The sequence below is a fragment of the Astatotilapia calliptera genome, chromosome 3 (genome assembly GCF_964374335.1).
Source record: "Astatotilapia calliptera chromosome 3, fAstCal68.1, whole genome shotgun sequence".
NCBI classification, from domain to species: domain Eukaryota; kingdom Metazoa; phylum Chordata; class Actinopteri; order Cichliformes; family Cichlidae; genus Astatotilapia; species Astatotilapia calliptera.
Window position 1 is genome coordinate 43,925,246 of NC_137424.1, and position 19,566 is coordinate 43,944,811.

At 40.7% G+C, this 19,566-nt stretch overlaps 1 protein-coding gene and 1 long non-coding RNA gene across 2 annotated transcripts in view; one reads left to right on the forward strand and one right to left on the reverse strand.

Annotated features, from left to right (window-relative positions):
• Positions 1-11,964: 11,964 nt before the first annotated feature.
• On the reverse strand, positions 11,965-13,327 carry LOC145426079 (uncharacterized). Its single transcript, XR_013906843.1, has 2 exons — positions 13,123-13,327; positions 11,965-12,955 (listed from the first exon to the last, which is right to left on the reverse strand). It is a non-coding gene; the product is annotated as an uncharacterized LOC145426079 (long non-coding RNA).
• A 4,210-nt stretch (positions 13,328-17,537) lies between these two features.
• svep1 (sushi, von Willebrand factor type A, EGF and pentraxin domain containing 1) overlaps positions 17,538-19,566 on the forward strand; it is a 114,946-nt gene continuing 112,917 nt past the window's right edge. The window contains exon 1 of the mRNA XM_026154511.2: positions 17,538-17,656. The gene's annotated coding sequence lies outside the window, so the exon portion shown is untranslated. The remainder of the gene's footprint in view (positions 17,657-19,566) is intronic.

Consider the following 19,566-nt stretch of genomic DNA (forward strand, 5'->3'; position numbering starts at 1 on the left):
TCAAGCTACCTTTGTGATCAAACACTGGCCCCTTTGCTTCTGATAGTGTTGACTGTGCTGGGCTGCAGATACAGAGGACACCTGATCCTTGATCGTCTTCCTCGCTCGCTGATTGAAACAAAGCAGCCTTCTGTAGGCATTGTTTGGCTGATTAGATTGGACTGTTTCTAATTACGTCACTCTAATTGTAGCAGGATAAAGAGCTCTGATAAAACACTTACCAGAAAATAGGTTTGAGAACTGACCAACACTGCTTCTCTAAAGAAAAGATATAACTAGGTCAGTCATTTAATCTGTTTAATTAAAAGGCCATAGCTGCTTAACTGGTCATCTAATCAATAACATTTCTACCTAACAATGCTTGCAAAATCCCATACAGTGCTCACTCTGATGCCAGCGATCCTTTTGGTTTTCTCTTTTTCAAATTCAAATTCAAATTTTATTTGTCACGTACACAGTCATACACAGTACGATATGTAGTGAAATGCTTGGACAACTGCTCGTGACCTAAAGAAAACAAAAAAGGAAAAGGCTATGAATAAGATAGGAAATAAATATGAAAAATTAAAAAGGGTAAATTTTAAATTTTAAAACAGGCAAAGGAAATGTTATCTAATGCAGGGTCAGTATTCGGTAAACACTCCTTTGCTTTTACTCATCACGTGCCCTGCAAACAGCTTAAAGGAGGGGGTCAGTATTTGCAGAGGTCACAGGCATTTCAACAATAAATGGCTTGTTTTTGTTAAATTTGTGTGTGCACATGTGTGTGTTTGTCCAGCATTTGTGCAAAGAGATAAGGCTCAGAGAGTTCCTGATAAAACCCTGGACACGAGCACCGAGACAGCAGTGCAGGAAAAGAAGCGTGGAAGTTGAAAGAGGCTTAAAAAATATTTATGCATGCTGAGTCAGAAAGTGATTATGTCCCCGATTAGATGAACAGTGTGAACCAGGGATGTCAAACTCGTTTTACATAATGGGTCACATCCAGCCCATTTTGATTTTTCGTGGGATGGATCAATGAAAGTGCACTTTTTATTAGTTTACAGAAGTTTAACTGCACATTTAATCCCTGAGGTATCTTATATAAAAACAGGAAGTGCTACTTCAACAGAAAGAAATTGTCCTTGATGTCTTGATATCTGTTTCGATGGCCTTTGGGAGGCTGAAAAACCTTAAAATGCAATTAAAAGTCCAAATTTTATCTTCTCCTTCACATTTTCCAAAGTCATCCAGTGAGCTCGATTGAAGACTTTGCAGGGCCAATTCTTCCCGTTGAATCTTATGTTTGACAGCGCTGGTGTAAGGACTTTATTCGGAGTATGATACGGATACTTTTCAATGACCTTAGTCATCATCTGGCTTTTCCTTTAATCCCACCATGATACATGTTAATGTTTTTCTTAAAGGTCTCAGCAAATGTTTGATTGTGATGACTCTGATTCAGACAAATCATCACACTCATACATGCCCATGCTATTACACTGCCTTCTCCATGTCTGACAGATGATGATTTTCTCTTCCCATCATTCTTTTAAAAGATAATCTTGGTTTCAATTGTCGGAAGATTTTTTTTCTCAGAACTGTGCAGACTCTTTAAAATGTTTCCTGACAAAGTCTAGTCAGGCCTTCTTGTTCTTGAGTGTAAGCAGTGGTTTGAACCTTGTTTTACACTCATGGACGCATCTCTCAGGAGTGTTCTAGAATAGAATAGAATAGAATTCAACTTTATTGTCATTGCACATGCACAGGTACAGGGCAACGAAATGCAGTTTGCATCCATCCAGAAGTGCTTTAGTGAGATAGATATATTACAATACATATTAGCAATAATAATTCTGGACTTGGTTTGATGTTGTAACAGAGAGTTTCTTATCCTTATCATATTCTATGCACTCGCTCAGGCTTTTTTAATATACTGAATCTATAGTAACTAGTAAATTATCCCTTATTTATTCCATAATTTATTCCAACGTCTTCACACTCTGCACCATTGCTCAATAAATATGCTTTGTTGTTACTGTCTATGTCTCATTGTCAGTATTGTCTATTCTGTTGCGTACACTGAGAGCAAAGAAATTGGCAGAGCCCAGTTCCTTATATGTGTACACATACTTGGTCAATAAAGTTGACTGTGATTCTGAAGGGAACATGCCAAGATACTACTCGTCAGCCAGTCATCCCATAAATGTCTCATAAATTTTAGAATTAAATCTTCCACTCTGCACTTCCGTCGTGTCCTAATTGTTCGCCTTAAATCCCCTGTGGCAGTGCACAGAGGCAAAATTACAAAAACTGTGTTTTGTCCAATATATTATGAACCTAAGTGCACCAGACCTGCAGCCTCTGGCAGAATGTGACAGACGTGTTGACTCTGAGTGTTAGTTTAAGACGTTTATGATCATTGTTAAACTACCTCAAATGAAAGGTGAAAGTCTTTGCTTTGCCTCGCACTCACTGTTTAAATTCCAATCCAATATGCAGCAGACATGCATGCACTCTATAGCTATACTGAAAAACTCTGTACTGAAATCACGAATAAGTCTAAAGACCAGAGTTTATATGTCTAGAACTGAAAGTTTTGGGAGGCTGTTTTAAGGAACAAGTGCTGGAACAGACACAAAGTTAGAGGAGTGGCAGCGTGAGCTGAACTTCAGCAGCACGTCCTGAGTCAGCTCCTGCTGGGAGCTTATCAGTGTGGTAAAGCCTGCCGTGGCTCTCATATTCAGATAGTGCTGCACATATACACATACCTGTGTAGGGGGGAAATATGCACACAGGACTGTTCTTATACAGACACAATGATATGCGCTGACATATAGAAAAATATACTCTTTAGATAATTTTCAGTGCTTTTGAAAAGACCAGCTCTTCACTCTTTCTTCAGGTTTTCACTTCTTATACATTCACTCTCCTACTTAATTGCAGGGATACTGATGTAATAACCTGTAACATATGCATTCACATAAACTGCACTCACATGCACACCTGGCAGGTGGCAGATTGGGCAGTGAACAACCAAGATTCTCCAGATATGGCAGTTAATGAGTAACCCCGCTGTTCCAGGTTGTTTGCTGCTCAGTGGCTGGAAAATTGGAACAATAACATCCAAACCAGGAGGCAATGGCTGTGGAGCCAGGCATGCAGACCACAGGAGATGAAAGACCGGACAGTAAACACCAACAGTAATGGCTGCTTGACCAGAGTCATGTATGAAAGTTGTAAAAGCATCATATGACTGCGATGGGGCAATAGGATCGAACCACCGACCTTCTGATTAGTGGCTGACTACTTCCGGGCCTAAAGTAGTCTGCGTTTAATATGGCTTTTGTGTTGTTAACATGTTTAATGTTTTGTATTTTCTTCTATTTAATCTCAAAAAGCTCCTAAAACAGTCAGTGATCACTGTTGACCTCCCTCTGCTTTTATTACCACTAATCATTTATTTAAGCTCAGTTTTTAAAACCTTAGGATGTAACTACCAGTGTTGGTCAAGTTACTTGAAAAAAGTAATCAGTAATTAATTACTGATTACTCCCCCAAAAAGTAATCCCGTTACTTTACTGATTACTTATTTTCAAAAGTAATTAATTACTTAGTTACTTAGTTACTTTTTAAAAACACGATTTACAACCTGAAGAGGTGATAAAGTGATAGATCTTTCAGCCCAATTCTACTTTTTCTACATAATCCATCATACAAAATGTAATCAAATGGAAAAGTCTCTTTTTTTAACTTGTTTTATCAGTTTTAATCTTTTAACTTTATGCATCAAGCAAAACATTTAATTATATGCAACATTCTCTGACTTGAATAAATTAGTTTAACATTTAAACCTATTTTCTACACATTCCAGCACATAAAATAAAATATTTTTTGTGTTTTCACTCACTCTTTCAAACAGATGCAAGTAAAACACAGCAGAAAATAAATAAAGTCAAAGACTCAGCGGTCCTTTTGCTCTATTTTCACCTGTAAAGCAGGAGCAGGGTAGGCGGAGGGTTACCCTGGTGTAGGTGTGCTGCGGTCAGTTGAAGAATCTGCGCGAGTGTCTCTGTGAGTTTCCCATCACGTCGTAGCTACTCGGTGCTTGCTCGGAAGTTTAGGGTTTTTTTTCGCTGTAAAAAGAAGTTTTCTTCCCACGCACGATGGACACTAATGTTTTTGTCACTTTTTATGGAATCAAACTCAAAGTAAGGTCAGTACTTCCACACTTTAAACGCTGCACGCTCATACTCTCTCCTGTACTCGATATATTATCCATTGTTGATCTGCACACAGCTGCTGTCACCAACGTCGCACTTGCTTACGTCACTGTCATGAGACATTCTCGCAAAAAAAATCACGGTTTTAGTAACGCAGTAACGCAGCGTTCCTACGGGAAAGTAACGGTAATCTAATTACCGATTTTGCAATAGTAATCCCTTACTTTACTCGTTACTTGAAAAAAGTAATCAGATTACAGTAACGCGTTACAAGTAACGCGTTACTGCCCATCTCTGGTAACTACAGCACAGCCCATGCAGCAGTATATGAATGACTAACCTCGTATTGTGGATGGATTATCTCAGTTGTTCTCCTGGCTGAAGTTTGGTCCTTTTACAGCATCCTGCCATGCGATTACATTTGTTCCTGACCACCGAGAACACTCACGTTAACTTTTATCGAGTGGAAAAAAAGTTAGCTTGTTTATATTATGCTAACATAGCTGTGTCGCTAGCGGTCACGTAGCACATCATTATATACCAGCTAGCCAAACTTCAGTAACCCTACAAACGTCACTGCTGTTTAGTTTTCTGTCTTCATTTATGCTGGAAGTGATAGCAGAGCTGTACGTTTTAATTTGTTTCCAAAAACCCGCAGTCAGGACATGCTATATTGTATTTAGATAGAAGCTAGCGAGCTAACTTCCTGCTAACTTCTAACTCCGTTAAATGTCATAAATTCCGTTTTAATGGATGCCTGGATGTTAAACTCAATTGTTACACCTGGTAGAGCAGAACGCTGATCATTTTATTAAAGATGAAAGACTTTAGACAGTTTTTCAACTCTCAGTAATGCCATAGTGATCGTTTGATATATGGACCTGCAGCGGAGTTTAGACCCAGACACGGCTAGTGACGTCAGACTTAACGACCGGATAGGATTACCTCTGCTCTTTGCAACCAGGTATGAAAAATAGGCAGCCCTAGCATTTCTCATTGCATTGTCAAAAGAAACTAAAAGATCCTTGTGTCATGGTAAACTGTGTGGCAGCAAAGTTAGGACCCAAACGCAGGACTCTCAAATGGAAAACTCAACTCAAAGTGGCAGCTTTATTTGCTGGGAAAAATGCTCTAAAACAAAATACATGAATACTCAAGAAACAAACTAAAAATCTCCTGACTAGCAACTAAGGACTTGAATGGACTGGAGAACATGGAACTAATGCAAGAACACACAGCCAATGTACGACACTACAACAAACAGAGAAAAAACTGAATACACTGAACACTGGACAAGAAGCTATCAAAATAAAACAAGAAACATGAGACCTTCACAAAGATGCAGACTTGACACTGTGACATGGCGACACGGCCGACTGGGGGAACAGAGGGAACAGGAAACACGGAGACAAGAGTAAGTAAACGTGGAAGACAGGGAAGGCATAGTGACGCAAAACTAGGAACTATAAATATAACTTCAACCAAAATTAGACAAACTGGGTCCAAAACCCAGTACCGTGAGATCCGGTACCGTGAGTAAAGGAGGTGATCTGACGCTGAAGCGCACCTGGGTTGTGCAGCAGGACAATGATCCAAAACACACCAGCAAGACCACCTCTGAATGTCTTAAGCAAAACAGAATGAAGACTTTGGAGTGGCCTATTATAAGTCCTGACCTGAATCATACTGAGACGCTGACCTTAAAGAGGCAGTTCATACTCATAAAAAACCTCCAGTGTGGCTGAATTACAACAATTCTGCAAACATGAGTGGGTCAAAAATTCTCTTTGGTGCTGTTACAGACTCATTATCAATTGCCGCAAATGCTTGATTGTTGCTGCTAAGTTTGGCCCAACCAGGTTTAGGGGCAATCACTTTTTCCCACAGGGCCATGTAGGTTGATTTTATACAGCTGTGGTAATGGTGCTAGAAACACCTGAATTAAAAGATTAAGCGTCTGTGTGACCCAGTGCTTTTGTCCACTGAAATAGGCTAAGCCAAGCTGAATTCAAGACTCGCCTGTTTCAATATGTTTACTGATATCAGCAACGAAGCAGTAAGGCACAAGGACAAAGGTGGAAAAAAGTTTTTTTTTTTACTTTAATTTTTACTTTAATTGAATTTAATTGAATCCATAAAATCCCAAATAGCATTAAGAGAATCCACTTTAGTTCATTACACTAACATTCATGTGTCTGCAGACCTTTGCACAGCTCTACCAACTGGGCATTACAGTTTACTGTTGCATCATCATATATTGATTTAATGAAGAGAGAAAATGCTGTGCTTGAATGGCCTCTTCTGCTAAATATAGCACACTTCTTGGAAGCACAAACTGTGTTGACTGCATTCTGGAAGCTGAGAGTTTTACCCTCACGTACAGAATTGATTTCTGCTTTGCAATCATGTGACAAAATTTGAGATTAAGTCAAAAGTTTTTTGGTTTTTTTTACATGATCCCAATCCTTGCTCCGGTCAGATGTAGCAGAAGCCAATTAAACGAGATATGAAAGAGAAAAGATTACTGCCCTGCTAAATGAAAAATGACACACCACCAGATTCTTCAGGGAAGTCCTGGGAGAAAAATTACGCTGATCTTCATCTTGTTAAGCCATGAACGTGGACATGCGGCAGAGCCATTGCAGCTCATCTGGCTAATGCACTGCTGTGCTGAGCCTCCCTGCTCTTTAACAACAGCTCCACATGTGTTGCCTTTTCCCTCAGCATGCAGTACCTTATAATCTTAATGATGCAACACGAGCTGACTCGAGTCTTGTTTTTTGTGATTGTCAAATAGATGAAATCCCAACACTGTTTTTTTTTAATGTTAGTGTGAGAAAAAAATATACAACACGTTTTATTTGGTTGTTGTTTCTTCTAACCCTCGATCACATCTTTTCAGCTGCCAGCCACACACACACAACAACCACACCTCAGGCCCCAGCACATCCTTTTATAGGCGAGACATGAATAGCTGATTGAGCTCAGTGTGTCTCAGCCTCCCCTGCCACCGCCTGAAACCCAATGCTATGGGCTCAAAATGTGGTCATAAATTCATTTTGTACTTGTAAATCGGTTTTGTACTTGTAAAAAAGATTTGTATGTGTAAAAAAAATTTGTGTGTGCGTAAAAAACATTTGTATGCGTAAAAAAAATTTGTGCGTGGACTTAGCCAAAAAAAACCCCCTGCAAGTTACAAGTACGAATTTTGACCCTATTTTTCTTCCTTTAAGCTGATTGGTCAATGTCATGTCAATCACAAATTAAACAATCCAATCAGAGAACTGATGGGTTTGGCTGTCGGAGGGGCGCTTTTTTTGAACTGCAGGTCCTTGAAGGGAGTAAATGCCCTTTTACATACCAACCCAGCGTTTTCCTTCATCACCACGAAGGAAAACAGTCTGTGGTCGTCCAAGTTTGGTGATTTTTGTGTCACAGGACTACGTGTTTAATACAGGGACTTCCACAGCCTTTTCAACAGCGCTGCGGACCGCAGGGGGGGGGCAGTGTTTTGGAAATGAGCGTCTTCATTACAAAGCTTTCTTCGTTATGAATTAGCATACGTGTTTTTATTGAACATTTGAAGAACTAGCAAAAAAAACCAGAAACTCTTGTAGAGGACATAAAGTCAGAGATAAAAACAACAAGGAGCAGGTGCATCTAGTACAGGTAGAGCTGCTGCAAAAACCCACAGAGCCCAGCAGCCAGCATAACAAATTCTGGATCCTTTGCTTTTAGTTAGCAATTAGCATTAGCAGCACATCCTGCGTCCGATGTGAAAGGACTTTTATGCTGCGCACTGTGACTCACAGCAATGGTCCCGGGTCAGCCCTTTGTGTTAAACTAATCCTAAAGTAATAATGGTATTTCTAACCACTGATATACCACAACTTTATCCTTTCAACAGCAGCTGAAAGTAAGGGGACCTAGCTGCTATCGGATATGTATATAGAGATTACCCTTCAAGGACCTGCAGTTCAAAAAAGCGCCCCTCCGACAGCCAAACCCATCTGTTCTCGGATTGGATTGTTTAATTTGTGATTGACATGACATTGACCAATCAGCTTAAAGGATGAAAAATAGGGTCAAAATTCGTACTTGTAACTTGCAGGGGTTTTTTTTTGGCTAAGTCCACACACAAATCTTTTTTACACACGCACAAATCTTTTTTACATATACAAATTTTTTTTACACATACAAATCTTTTTTACAAGTACAAAACCGATTTACAAGTACAAAATATTTATGACCACATTTTGAGCCCATATTATGCTCCTCAACTCCCCTGCAGCCACGCCTCAAGCCACACCCCACCAGAGTTAACTTTAAAGATCCTATTTCTTCTTGGAAGACTTCACTTCTAGTCTTTATTGTGTCTCGTTCTTTATTAAGGGACCATACAATAAGTCAGGCCGGGAGAGCGCAGTGTTGCCAACTTAGCGACTTTGCCGCTATATTTAGCGAGTTTTCAGACCCCTTAGCGACTTTTTGTCCAAAAAAAAGTCGCTAAAAAAAGACGTGAAAGCACGTTTTGCTTTTACTCTCAACAAGCAGCGGGTGCTGTAACGCAGTCAGTTCTTCTTTTACTCTTTTACTGTTATGCTGTTTTGTGGATCGCAAGGTTTAAAACTACTTATAAACACACACACACAAAGTAACTCCACCAGAGTGCCTATTTCGGGTCACTTTTGCCGGTCCAAGCCCGGGTAAAGGAGCAGGGTTGGAATTGTGACATTAAAAAAAACAATAATTGCTAAAAGAAATTTAATTTGTAGTTCTAAATAAACTCTAAATGCATTTAGGACATTTTTTACTCCCTTTATGTCTCTTCCACGATGTTATTTCTCTCTCCAACAACATAGGTTACAATTAGATTAGCATGACCAATTATGCAAATTAGGCGATGACGTCATTTAGCGACTTCTAGCGACTTTTAGGACAACCAATAGCGATTTTCCTTACTGAGGAGTTGGCAACACTGGGAGAGCGGCTCTGGATGTGAAACAAAGCCCTAAATTTACGCTGTTAGTAAAAGCACCAATAAAGAAGACTCCGTGTTCAGATTGACTGAGAAATAACGGTTTTGGCATATATGAATGCTTCGATGATTTGATTTTTAGTTTTTAGATTACATCACCAAGGTAGTATGGCGGCGTGGTGGTTCGCACTGCTGCCTCACAGCAAGAATGTCCAGGGTTTGAGCCACCATCTGGCCTTTCTGGTGGAGCTTGTATGTTCTCCAACTTTCTCCAGACATGCAGTTTTAGGTTAATTCATGGTTATCTTGCCCATAGGTGCGAATGGTTGTCTGTCTCTCTGTGTTAGCCCTGTGACAGACTGGGTGATTTGTCCATGTGGCAGCTGGGATAGGCTCCCATGACCCTAAATTGGATAGATGAAAGAAAATTGAAGGATGGATAGAATAAATCACTCTTTTCTTTCCTCCAACTTAACCTAACCCTTGTGAAGTTAGGTTAAGCTACTTGCTAATTTAACCTCACATGCACATCTTGTTGCACTGTGGGAGGAAGCCAGAGTACCCGGACAGAACCCACCCAGCCGAAGGGCGAGGGCTCAACTTCCACACAGAAAGGCGTTCAGAGAGTTTGCTCTGTCAATCAGAAAAAAGATGAATTAGGACAAAGACTGAGACAAAAGATTTTAGAGGCAGTCGCTGGCTTTTATTCAGCTGGTTTGCTTTTCGTTGAGAGCAGCAAAGGTCACTGGGTCATTTTAGGTGTTGCGTTTTTGTAATGCGTGTTTTCCTTCCTTTATCCTCAGCTGTTGATGAGTGGGTTCCTCTAGTTACAGTAAATTCAATCCTTCACCTGTACGAGCCTGTTCAGCTTCTTCACAAGCAGGCTGCAGCTTTGGACACCCAATACCAAGTGAAAAACGATCTTGCCTGCAATTTGATTGTGACTGAGCGATGGCAGGTGAACAATACTAAGCCCTGGATAATGGCACCATCTGATCAAGCAAAGGGAGCAAGTCAAAACATCTTCATTTGGGACTGAAGGACAGCACTGGGAGGGGATGAGGAAGAGGAGGAAGAGGAGGGAACATAATGTAATAGTTATAATAACAAACATGAAAACGGCTCTTTTGTGCTTTCTGGCACGGACGCCTCAGCTTTACCGGTGTATGAAATGAATGGAAGGAAGAAATAACATCCAGCCTTCCTCAGCCTGCTATTTAAATCTGAGGGAAAGCAACTGATGAAAGAAAAAGCCCCGACTGTTTGTTTCCATTAGGATAAATCGGTGTTCCTACAATGATGTTTTTACTCCCATCCTTTGCTTTGCTTGCTGCAAACTCCAAATAAGGAGCAGAACAGTGACATCCCGTCTCACTGCTTATTGTTTTCCAAGAAACCTCCTTGTCTTTCCAGGTCTGGGGGACGCTGAGCGCACGTCCTACCCGAGGCGTGTGGGGTTAGCAACATGACGTAGTGCTTATTCACATTCATGTATCTATAAACACTTATTGACAGAAACATAAGACGGGGGTTGCACAACAGAGGGGAGAGGAGGGGAAAGGTAGATGGACAAAAAGAGAGGTGTGGGAAGCGAAGAGGTGCAGAGAGAGGAAAAAGAGGGAAGGATGGGGAAAAAGTTTGTGAAGTTGTGCACAAGAGAAAGGAATGTATGACTTTCTAGTGAGAAAAGACGGAGGAGTGAAGAGAAGAGAAAGCAGAGACTGATAGGCAGTGAGAGGAGGCGGGGAGGAGGAGGAGAAGGAGGTGTGTGAGGCTGGGCATGGAGATGGAAATTTGAGCCATGTGTTTACCATGTTCCCAAAAACATAAGAGTACCTGGGACAATGTGTTCGAATCACACATACTGAGAATGAGACCTAAATACACTGAATGAGTACGGCTGGTTTTCAGGTCCTGGGGACATTCTGTAAGCGGTAAACACCAAGAGGAATTTTACTCTCCGGTATATGTCCAGCTGCTTTTCTTGGACTGCACTTATATAAAGGCTCAACTTATCATTATATAGGAAGAAGCCTTTTTCCTTGTCAACTTGAAATGGAAGCTCACTGTACACTTTCGTGTTTTAGCTCATTTACTTCAGCTTACCCATCCATTAAATCCCATTTATCATTTTTTTTAATTTATTATTTTACAAACTGAAAGGATTTGTGACTTTTTTCACAGCTTCCATCCATTCGTCTGTTTTCCTCCTTGATTTTCGCTATCTTGATGTGGATTTATAAAGCTTTTCTCTTACTTTTTATCATGTGTGTACTCTTCCAGTTGTGGCTGCTCATATTAAACATTGCCACAGTTTGAAATAATGAGATCAGTGTGTGCAAAGGTAATCCCAGTGAACCAAAAGCTTGGGTTTCAGGCTGCTCTAGACACACTGTTTCATACACATAATCCCCACCCACCTGCTGTTCAAACCTTCTGTTTGTGAGGGTTAGCCAAATAGAAGAAAGGGTTAAAGGGAGATGAGTTAATACATCAAGCAGCATCAACCAGAGTGAGGGTCCAGGCCCATCCAATAATTTTATTGTTTAGTCCCACTGAGTGATTCTTGAGCTAATATTACACCACGCACATTCACAGTTATGCCGATCTGCCTGATCTGTATTAATGAAACGTCTGAATAAAACATCACCTCCCGTGCTCGGGATCTTGCTGCGTGTGTCTCTGGATCAAACTCGAGCCAGGCTGAACTCACTTGCGTCTTGTCTTATTGCTTGTCTTGCACGGTGATGCCCCATTAAACTTAATCACAGTTGACACACTGAATGTTTCTCACGCGGCTCTTTATTTGCTCAGATAGCCGAATTCACACTCACAATTCACACTGGGTCACACTGGGACAAAGGACAGTGATTTGATCTCTGTGTTAAAAGAATAGAAAGATATCTGTTAGGGGAAAAAAGTGAAAATTCAAAGTGAGGTGCAGAAAATGAGATTCTGCGTGTTGGATTCATTGATTAAAATACAAAAATACGAGGAAAAACAAGGAAGCGCAGTCACCCCGATCAGCTGAGTTTGTTTTGTTCCTGTAGATACTCGACTGTGGTGGAGAGAGGATGACGGACAGATAAAAAAAAATCAGAGTGAGTTGTTTTTCACATGAGGCAGCATATAGAGTATCCTCTTTTTTCTGTCTGTGCGTGCTGCGTGTACTCACTTCCCCCCTCGGTGAAGGCCCTCCCTGACTGTCAGCACTACCCAGCTGTTTTTATGGAAGTCTGGCTGAATCCAGTTCCCACTGCCTCAAGACACGACCTCATCTTACACCCCTTCTCCTGCTCCTCCCAGCCTCCCTCCATCTATCGATTGCAACATTTCCCCCTTTTTTTGCTTACTATCATCGTTCCTTTGATTTTTGTCATTGTCCTTGGTGTACTGTTGTTTACCACTTAATTTCACATCGTCTTTTTCTGTCCCCCTTTTTCCGTTTTTTTTTTTTTTGCTTCCTGTCAACCCCCCCTACCCACCCCCACTGTTTACCCCTCCTCTCCTGTCTCTTGAGTTCTTCTGCTTCTCCTGTCACCAGCTTTCCTTTTTTCTTTTCTCTTGTTTGTCCAAAGAAACAAGTTGAGAAAACAAAAAACAACATGAACTAAAGAGCATAGAGTGTATTCGTATATTCAGACACGTATGTCTCACTGCTTTCTGTCCAGATATACAGGATGTTAAAGTGTGGAAGCCCCAAGTTGCTGGGTAAGCTGTTGTTTTTGTCCCCGTCCTTCAGGTTCCCTCAGGTGGTCAGCCAGGGCTTCTGTTTCTGCAGCAGGCAGAGGGCACATGAACAGAAAAGCACAACTAATCTAAAACTGAAATAAACAGAAACAAAAGCATTCTTTTTTTAATTTGTTATTTAATTAAGAGCAAAAGGGCCTGAACAGGTTTGAGCATAAAAATACTAATAAAGGGAAATCATGGATCATTTACCTGGTTGAAACAGGTTACAAACAGTGTTGAAAATATGACCACATAAGCCGACTTTTATAATTACGATGATGTGTGCTGCTCTCGTTTGTGTTTGTGATCTTCTTGTTCCTCCAGTTTAGCTCCTTGAGCAGAGCCACACTGCTTCCTAGTGAAGTGAAACAGTGTTAAACAATGAAAACTGACCACTGTGTGCGCTTCTCACACTGCTTTTGGGGATCTTTCTACAGTCTTCTTCCCCCTTTGTGTAGAACTTTGATGCCCCTCCTCTTTATGTCCGATGAAAGGTTTTAACCAATCAGCCGTCTACTCATGCACAGCATCATCGCTGTTCTTTGAGGGATGACAGATCTGCTTGTTTCATCTGCATATTTTTCACCGTACATAACAAAGTAGCTACACAAATGGAAAATATATTCAGTTACTCATGATGTGAGCTTGCCCAGAGAACAGGCAGTGTAAGCCTGCTTAACAAAACACACAAAAAAACACAAAGCTAAGTGTTAATTCCTACAAAAATGCTAACATTGACGCACATGTTCATTCTCAGTCTTGGACGCTTGCTTGACTTGTGTTTGTATTTGATATATTACTTACATTGATGGTACATAAATCGGTTTCACAGACCTCATTTGGACATGTTAATGGACAGTAAACACGGAAGTAATTAATGAGCTTAAAAATGGTTCTTCTTCCATTCAGATGGTCCAGGACCCTGATATTGCACTACTGGCCCACCGGATTGGAGTTAAACACTGACTGGAGCAGGACTACTATGACTGTGTTTATCCTGATGTGATGCATAGTTACGGCTTAAGTAAAAAAAAGACCTGTGGAGACAAAAAGGTCATTCCAGTGAAAATTGGATAGAGATGAAGTGCGTATTTTTAGAGGGTTAGGAGTCGGCACGGTTAAGATCAGAGGAAGTCTTCAGGATTTCAATGATGGAAGCAGGACTGTGTGTATGTACAGTCATGTGTGTGTTCGCTATATGATCTACCACTCTCGTGAAGCTGTAGAATCTAACACCTTTCTTCTTCGTGGACCTTTCCCACGATGACTCTCTCCCGGCTTCTCTCTACTCTGCTGTGTGCATTCATCATCCTTTAGGATGGGAGGATTAGTAAAGTGGGCTCAAAGAGGATCACACAGAACACAAATAATTACAACCCATTACAAGCCCCCGCATCATTTAGCAAAAGAAATATGTCAAAAGACCAGTGAAGATCTTCAGTGGATGAACTCAAACCAGACTTTTGCTTTGGCTGACGGTGCTCTCTCAGCATGGTTCAGTCTTAGTTTTCAGTGGATTAGGATTGAAATGTAGTAAATCTATTACATGGGAGCGTTTGTTTTCCTAAACTTGGTCTCATCAGGTGTCATTTTTGGTTTTTACGCATTCTATCAGGCAAAATGCAGTTTTATTACTTTTTAATTTTTTTATTTTACCTCCATTCCTGCTCATTTAGCAAGATGAGATTCTTACGGGAGGAGGGACCACAGCCATTTGGGAAATGTGGAACTGAAAGGGATGCAAACCTCAACAAGAACACAATGCACTCATATTCATAGAGGATGTGTAACCGGCGATTGCGTTAAATGTACTAAACTCTTGTTTCGGTTGTGTTCACATCTGCATGCGGACAGATGCAAAGCAGCTGCAGAGACACAAAATGCCCCAAAAAGATTCGAACTAAAGATGCAGATCTGAGCAGCACATCGTCTGTATCGTTGGAGTCATTTTGATCTCTGTTAGTCTTTGCTCGCTTACCATCGCCCAGCAGTTAACGTCAAAGCTGCAGAAGTTTCATTAGACAAAGTCACGTGCGCTTCAGAGACTGTGCAACATTTAGCACTCAGAGCATGTTTGAATCCCTGCTGCGCCTGATATGAATGTGATTATCAGTCCGTTCACAGGTTTTTAAATTGGGTTTGCTTTTGCTTGCTGGAACAACAACACCCACTGATTGGTCACGCAATTCATTTTCAGTGACAAAACAGGACATGATGGACAAATAACTTAATGACAGCTGACAGCAAGCGTGATCATATTATATTAGTTATTCTGCAGGATTAACTAGAGGTTAATTATAAACTGAAATAATTGTGAGTCCTTGGGGTTGATCCTCTCAAGGATGATGTTTCCTTGCAGGCTGGTTGGACTTTAAATTATTTATGCTGTGTGTGAGTGCAGTCTGAGCTATAAATAGCTTCAGCTAAACATAAAGCCACTCGCTTTACCACAGCCATCTTACACACACACAGTTGTGTTTTACCCACAAATACACACGTTCATTCACATCTACACTGTCGTGCGAGATGCCGTGTTATGTGTGTTATCATGCAGGCATATTTGATCTTCTGGATGTCCGCGCAAGACTCACACAATCTGCAGTCTGCTCCAGTGTCAAGCTTGCTGTGCAGCATCTGTACGAGCAGGGTTACACGGGCGTTACCAGCCTATAGCGGCTCGCTCTGCTTTGTTCATTAATAGATTTTCCAAAGGACGTGAACTTTGCAAAGATGCAGAAAAAAATGGTAAAGGTCAGAGTACATATGCAGCATAAGGTTTTCTTCCATCAATGATTGGCTGAATCATGAGTCACACGAAAGGAGAGAATACACTGAAGGCTGCAAGTCACTCACTAGAAGTGACTGAATAAATTGAAAAAGATACATCATAAATGAGTTTAAATATGAAAAATTTGAATAATGGATGTTTTGCTCTTAATGTGACACAGTTTCTGTTGTGTAGGGCTGAAAGACTTCACCAGTCAGTCAGTTAACATTCACCCCTCGTTGGACATCGTGGAAGAGGGGCGTGCATCTTATAGTTGTTCAACAAGTCTGTGTGCTGTTCCACCTGCTTCTGATGTTATTAGTCCATTTAACACGTGTTATCAGCAGAAATCAGCCAAAGTGGGTGGCTGTTCACCGTCAAGATGATGCCACGCTGTGTCAGTAATGTTGAGGCTGTGTTTTATTCCAGTAAGGAAGTAATGTTTATTTAGTTGGACTGTTTAAGGAAAAAGTTTCACAAAATGCTTAATGTGAGTCAAAATGGTGATAATGAATGAAAACGGTATTTTTCTCCTGCACTGATCGAACGCACATGTAGTGCCAGCAGGGGAACTTTGACCCACTTGTCTACAATATTAAACATTTCCCTGCACAGGCAACGGGAGACTAAATATAATATTGATAATATGACTTGGCTAAATATGCAGTATATCTATATGGCAGTGAAAACTACATACAATTACTGCATACTCTGTCATCTTCATTTACAGTTTTCATTTTATTTACGGTGTATTTTAGTAATGCCATGCACACTGCTAGCTTTGCAGGAAGTGAAGGCCACAGCCTACACACATGCCAACATTTGTGTCTTACGAATTGCGGCGACAGCTACTCAGTTGGTTTTAAAACTGCAAACCAAAGTATTGCATCAGCAGACGTGAATTTGTCATATGCACAAAACCTTACTTCCTTCTTCCCCACACATTCTCTCAGCAATATGCACACAACCACAAACATGCAAAAATACTCACATTTCAGTTATACTAACAGCAGCAACAACTGAAACTTGAAATGGAAGAGATTTCAATTATATTATAGTACTGAACTTATATACTCTTGACACTTAATTAGGTACAGTGTGCAAGTACCTGGTTACACCTTTTCTGTACCGTACCTCAGTTTTCTATTCTTAGCTGACAGGAGTGGTATTCAGTGTGGTCTTTTGCTGCTGTGGCCCAGCTTCAGGGTTTGTTTTGTTCTATCTTCACAGATGCTCTTCTGCAGACCTTGGCTGTAATGAGTGGTTATTTGAATAACAGGGCAACATGATGTATAGAAGGACACATGTGGTCGTTCACTGCGCCTGGTCTCACCTCTGACATCAACAAAGCACCAATAGCTACACCACGTTCAAACTCACTTAAATCATCTTCCTTTCTCATTTTGATCCCTAGTTTGAACTTCAGCAGGTCATACTGAGTCATGTAGACTGAGTTCCTGCTATTGGGTGTACTGATTAGATGTTTGCATCAACGAGCAGGTTAGCATAAAGTGCCCAGTGAATATAGAGGTGTTAAATAGTTATTACTTTTTGCTTAATAAAGCCTCCTATTGCTTATCATTAGTAGAACAATTAGCTTTTATTTATTTATTTGTTGCATTTTCTGAATAAAATGTTCTCTATATGTATTAAATGTATCAAAACAAGTCATTTCTGACACGATGCTGATGAAACCTGTCAACAAAAAACATTAATGACAGCAGAGAAAATGCACAGTGGAAAGTAACACTGTGCATTGCTTAAGTAGTTAATGCACCTGTACCCAGTACCAGTCTGGGTACAGGTGCCTGTATCTTGTTCATCGCGTTCTCCCCCTAGCGGTCTCATTGTGTCAGCACATCCTTGATCATGTACTGATGTGCAGCCGCCGGCAGGGGGCGGTGTAGCACAAGTCTGTACCAGCCTGGACAACCCTTTTCTGCATATGAGAGCAGCGAAGCAGCAGGCGGTTAACAGGTTAGTAAAGTTGTATTTTTGTTTGTATACAGATCCATAGTGACTTGGATGAAAGCAAAAAAAAACAAACCCTGTGGTTTCTCATCAAAACATTTTTGTTGCCGCCGCCGCCAGTTGAACCATCTTTGTAGGGTTTACATCACCAACTGTTGCTAATTAGCTAATTAAGACTATAAAGCTCCACAAAGAGTGAAAGCCTTGGTGTTGCTGGTCTGTGGTGGCTCCTTCTGGTTGTTTTAAACGCTCTGTAACTCTTTCAAATGATGACAGTAGACTGGGATAGAAAAAGAAAGCGTTTAAGTTTCATGCACAAAGGCAGTTAAAGGTTTTATGTTAGATGGCAGGCTAGCGAAGCTAAAAGCTCATTAGCTGACATAAAACAAAACAACTGTATTTGTTGCATTTTGCTCCACCTAATTGAAGCATTGGGACTTTGAACACACAAATCTGTTTGACAAATAAGTGGCCAAAGTCCAAATCCAGAGAGCTGCAAAGATTCAATACATGCTGAGGACAAATCAATACAAAATCCTTTTTAGAGAAAAAAATTAAAGCTCCAACATATTTAATATCTAGTGAATGCGTCACAATTTCCAGGTGACAGTGTCTGAGTCCAAGGATTAACGATGTATAATTTATACTCGTGTAAAGAAGCAACGAAGCTGTTTTTGTGTGTTATAACTGTCATAAATGATCAGCTTCATTAGGCTTGATCAGAAATTAAGGAAACATAGGTGCATAAACCTTAAATGTCCACATTTACTGTAAATCATCAGATGTGGGAAGGGTTCTTAGATCAGGATGAGCATTGCAGGAATGTTTAGAAGAGGCCTTACTTGTGCTGAGATTAGTGTTTTATCCTTCAGGCGAGAAATGCCGGGAAATATGAGGAATGTGTTGTCAGCTGTAGCTACTGTATCTGAAGCTTATGCTTGCTGACAGGAGGGTCAGACACATGAAGGAAAAGGTGAAAGGGTTTTTTTTTTGTAAGAGTATCTTAAGGAAAAACAGACAACTTCCTCTCTGCAGTCCAGACCTGTGCAACATGATTTATTCTTTAAAGACTCTGAATTTTGATTAAGTACTGTAGCTGCTGTCCAGGTGGAGTATAGTTGTGTGAGACCACAAGACAGGTTCAGTGTAGTCAAGCACCGGTCACAGGGAAACTATTGTCTGTGACGAGCCTCTGGACCTCCACGCACACTTGCTTTCAGTCTGTGTGCACGTATGCCCCATTCACATGCTTGCTGCAGATCCTCAGAAAGTTCTAATTTTTGTTTTTGAGAGTCAGCGTCTAAAAAAAGGCCTCAAATTGATGGCAGTTTCAGAAAGGCGAACATTAAATTTGATCTGTGGCAGACTTGATGAGCATTTGTCTGCTTATTTATTCTCCCTTTTTTAGATTTGTTTAATTTTCCATCCCACAACAATGACAAATCCCACTACTTTTTTTTAAAAATAGTTAAGGTATTTGCACAACTTGTGTGGCTGTGCGCTGAATTTAAAACCCAGAAAAGGAAGAAAACCAAGGGGATTAAATATAAGAAAGCGTCAGTGTCACAAAAGTCTGTTGGAGTCCTTCACATATTTTGCCTAAATATTCAGTGTGATCAGCAGACACATTCACAAACTTCCTCTCCATCCACCACCACCACCCCCCTGTGTCCTATGGGACCAACACAGAATTCTGGTGAGGGGTCTCCAGAGCCAAAAAGCAGGAAGTCACAGCTGTGCTCATCCCCCTTTCGGCATGTGTGAGACTGCGAGTATATGTTTTTATGTCTCTTGTCTGCATCAGTGTGTGTGTATGTGTGTGTGTCTGCGTTGCTCTCTCGGACAGTTTATCTGTCCAGTTGGACTTTCTATTCCCACTGCTTTACTGGAGAAGTTTCCAGCACTGTTAAATGAGG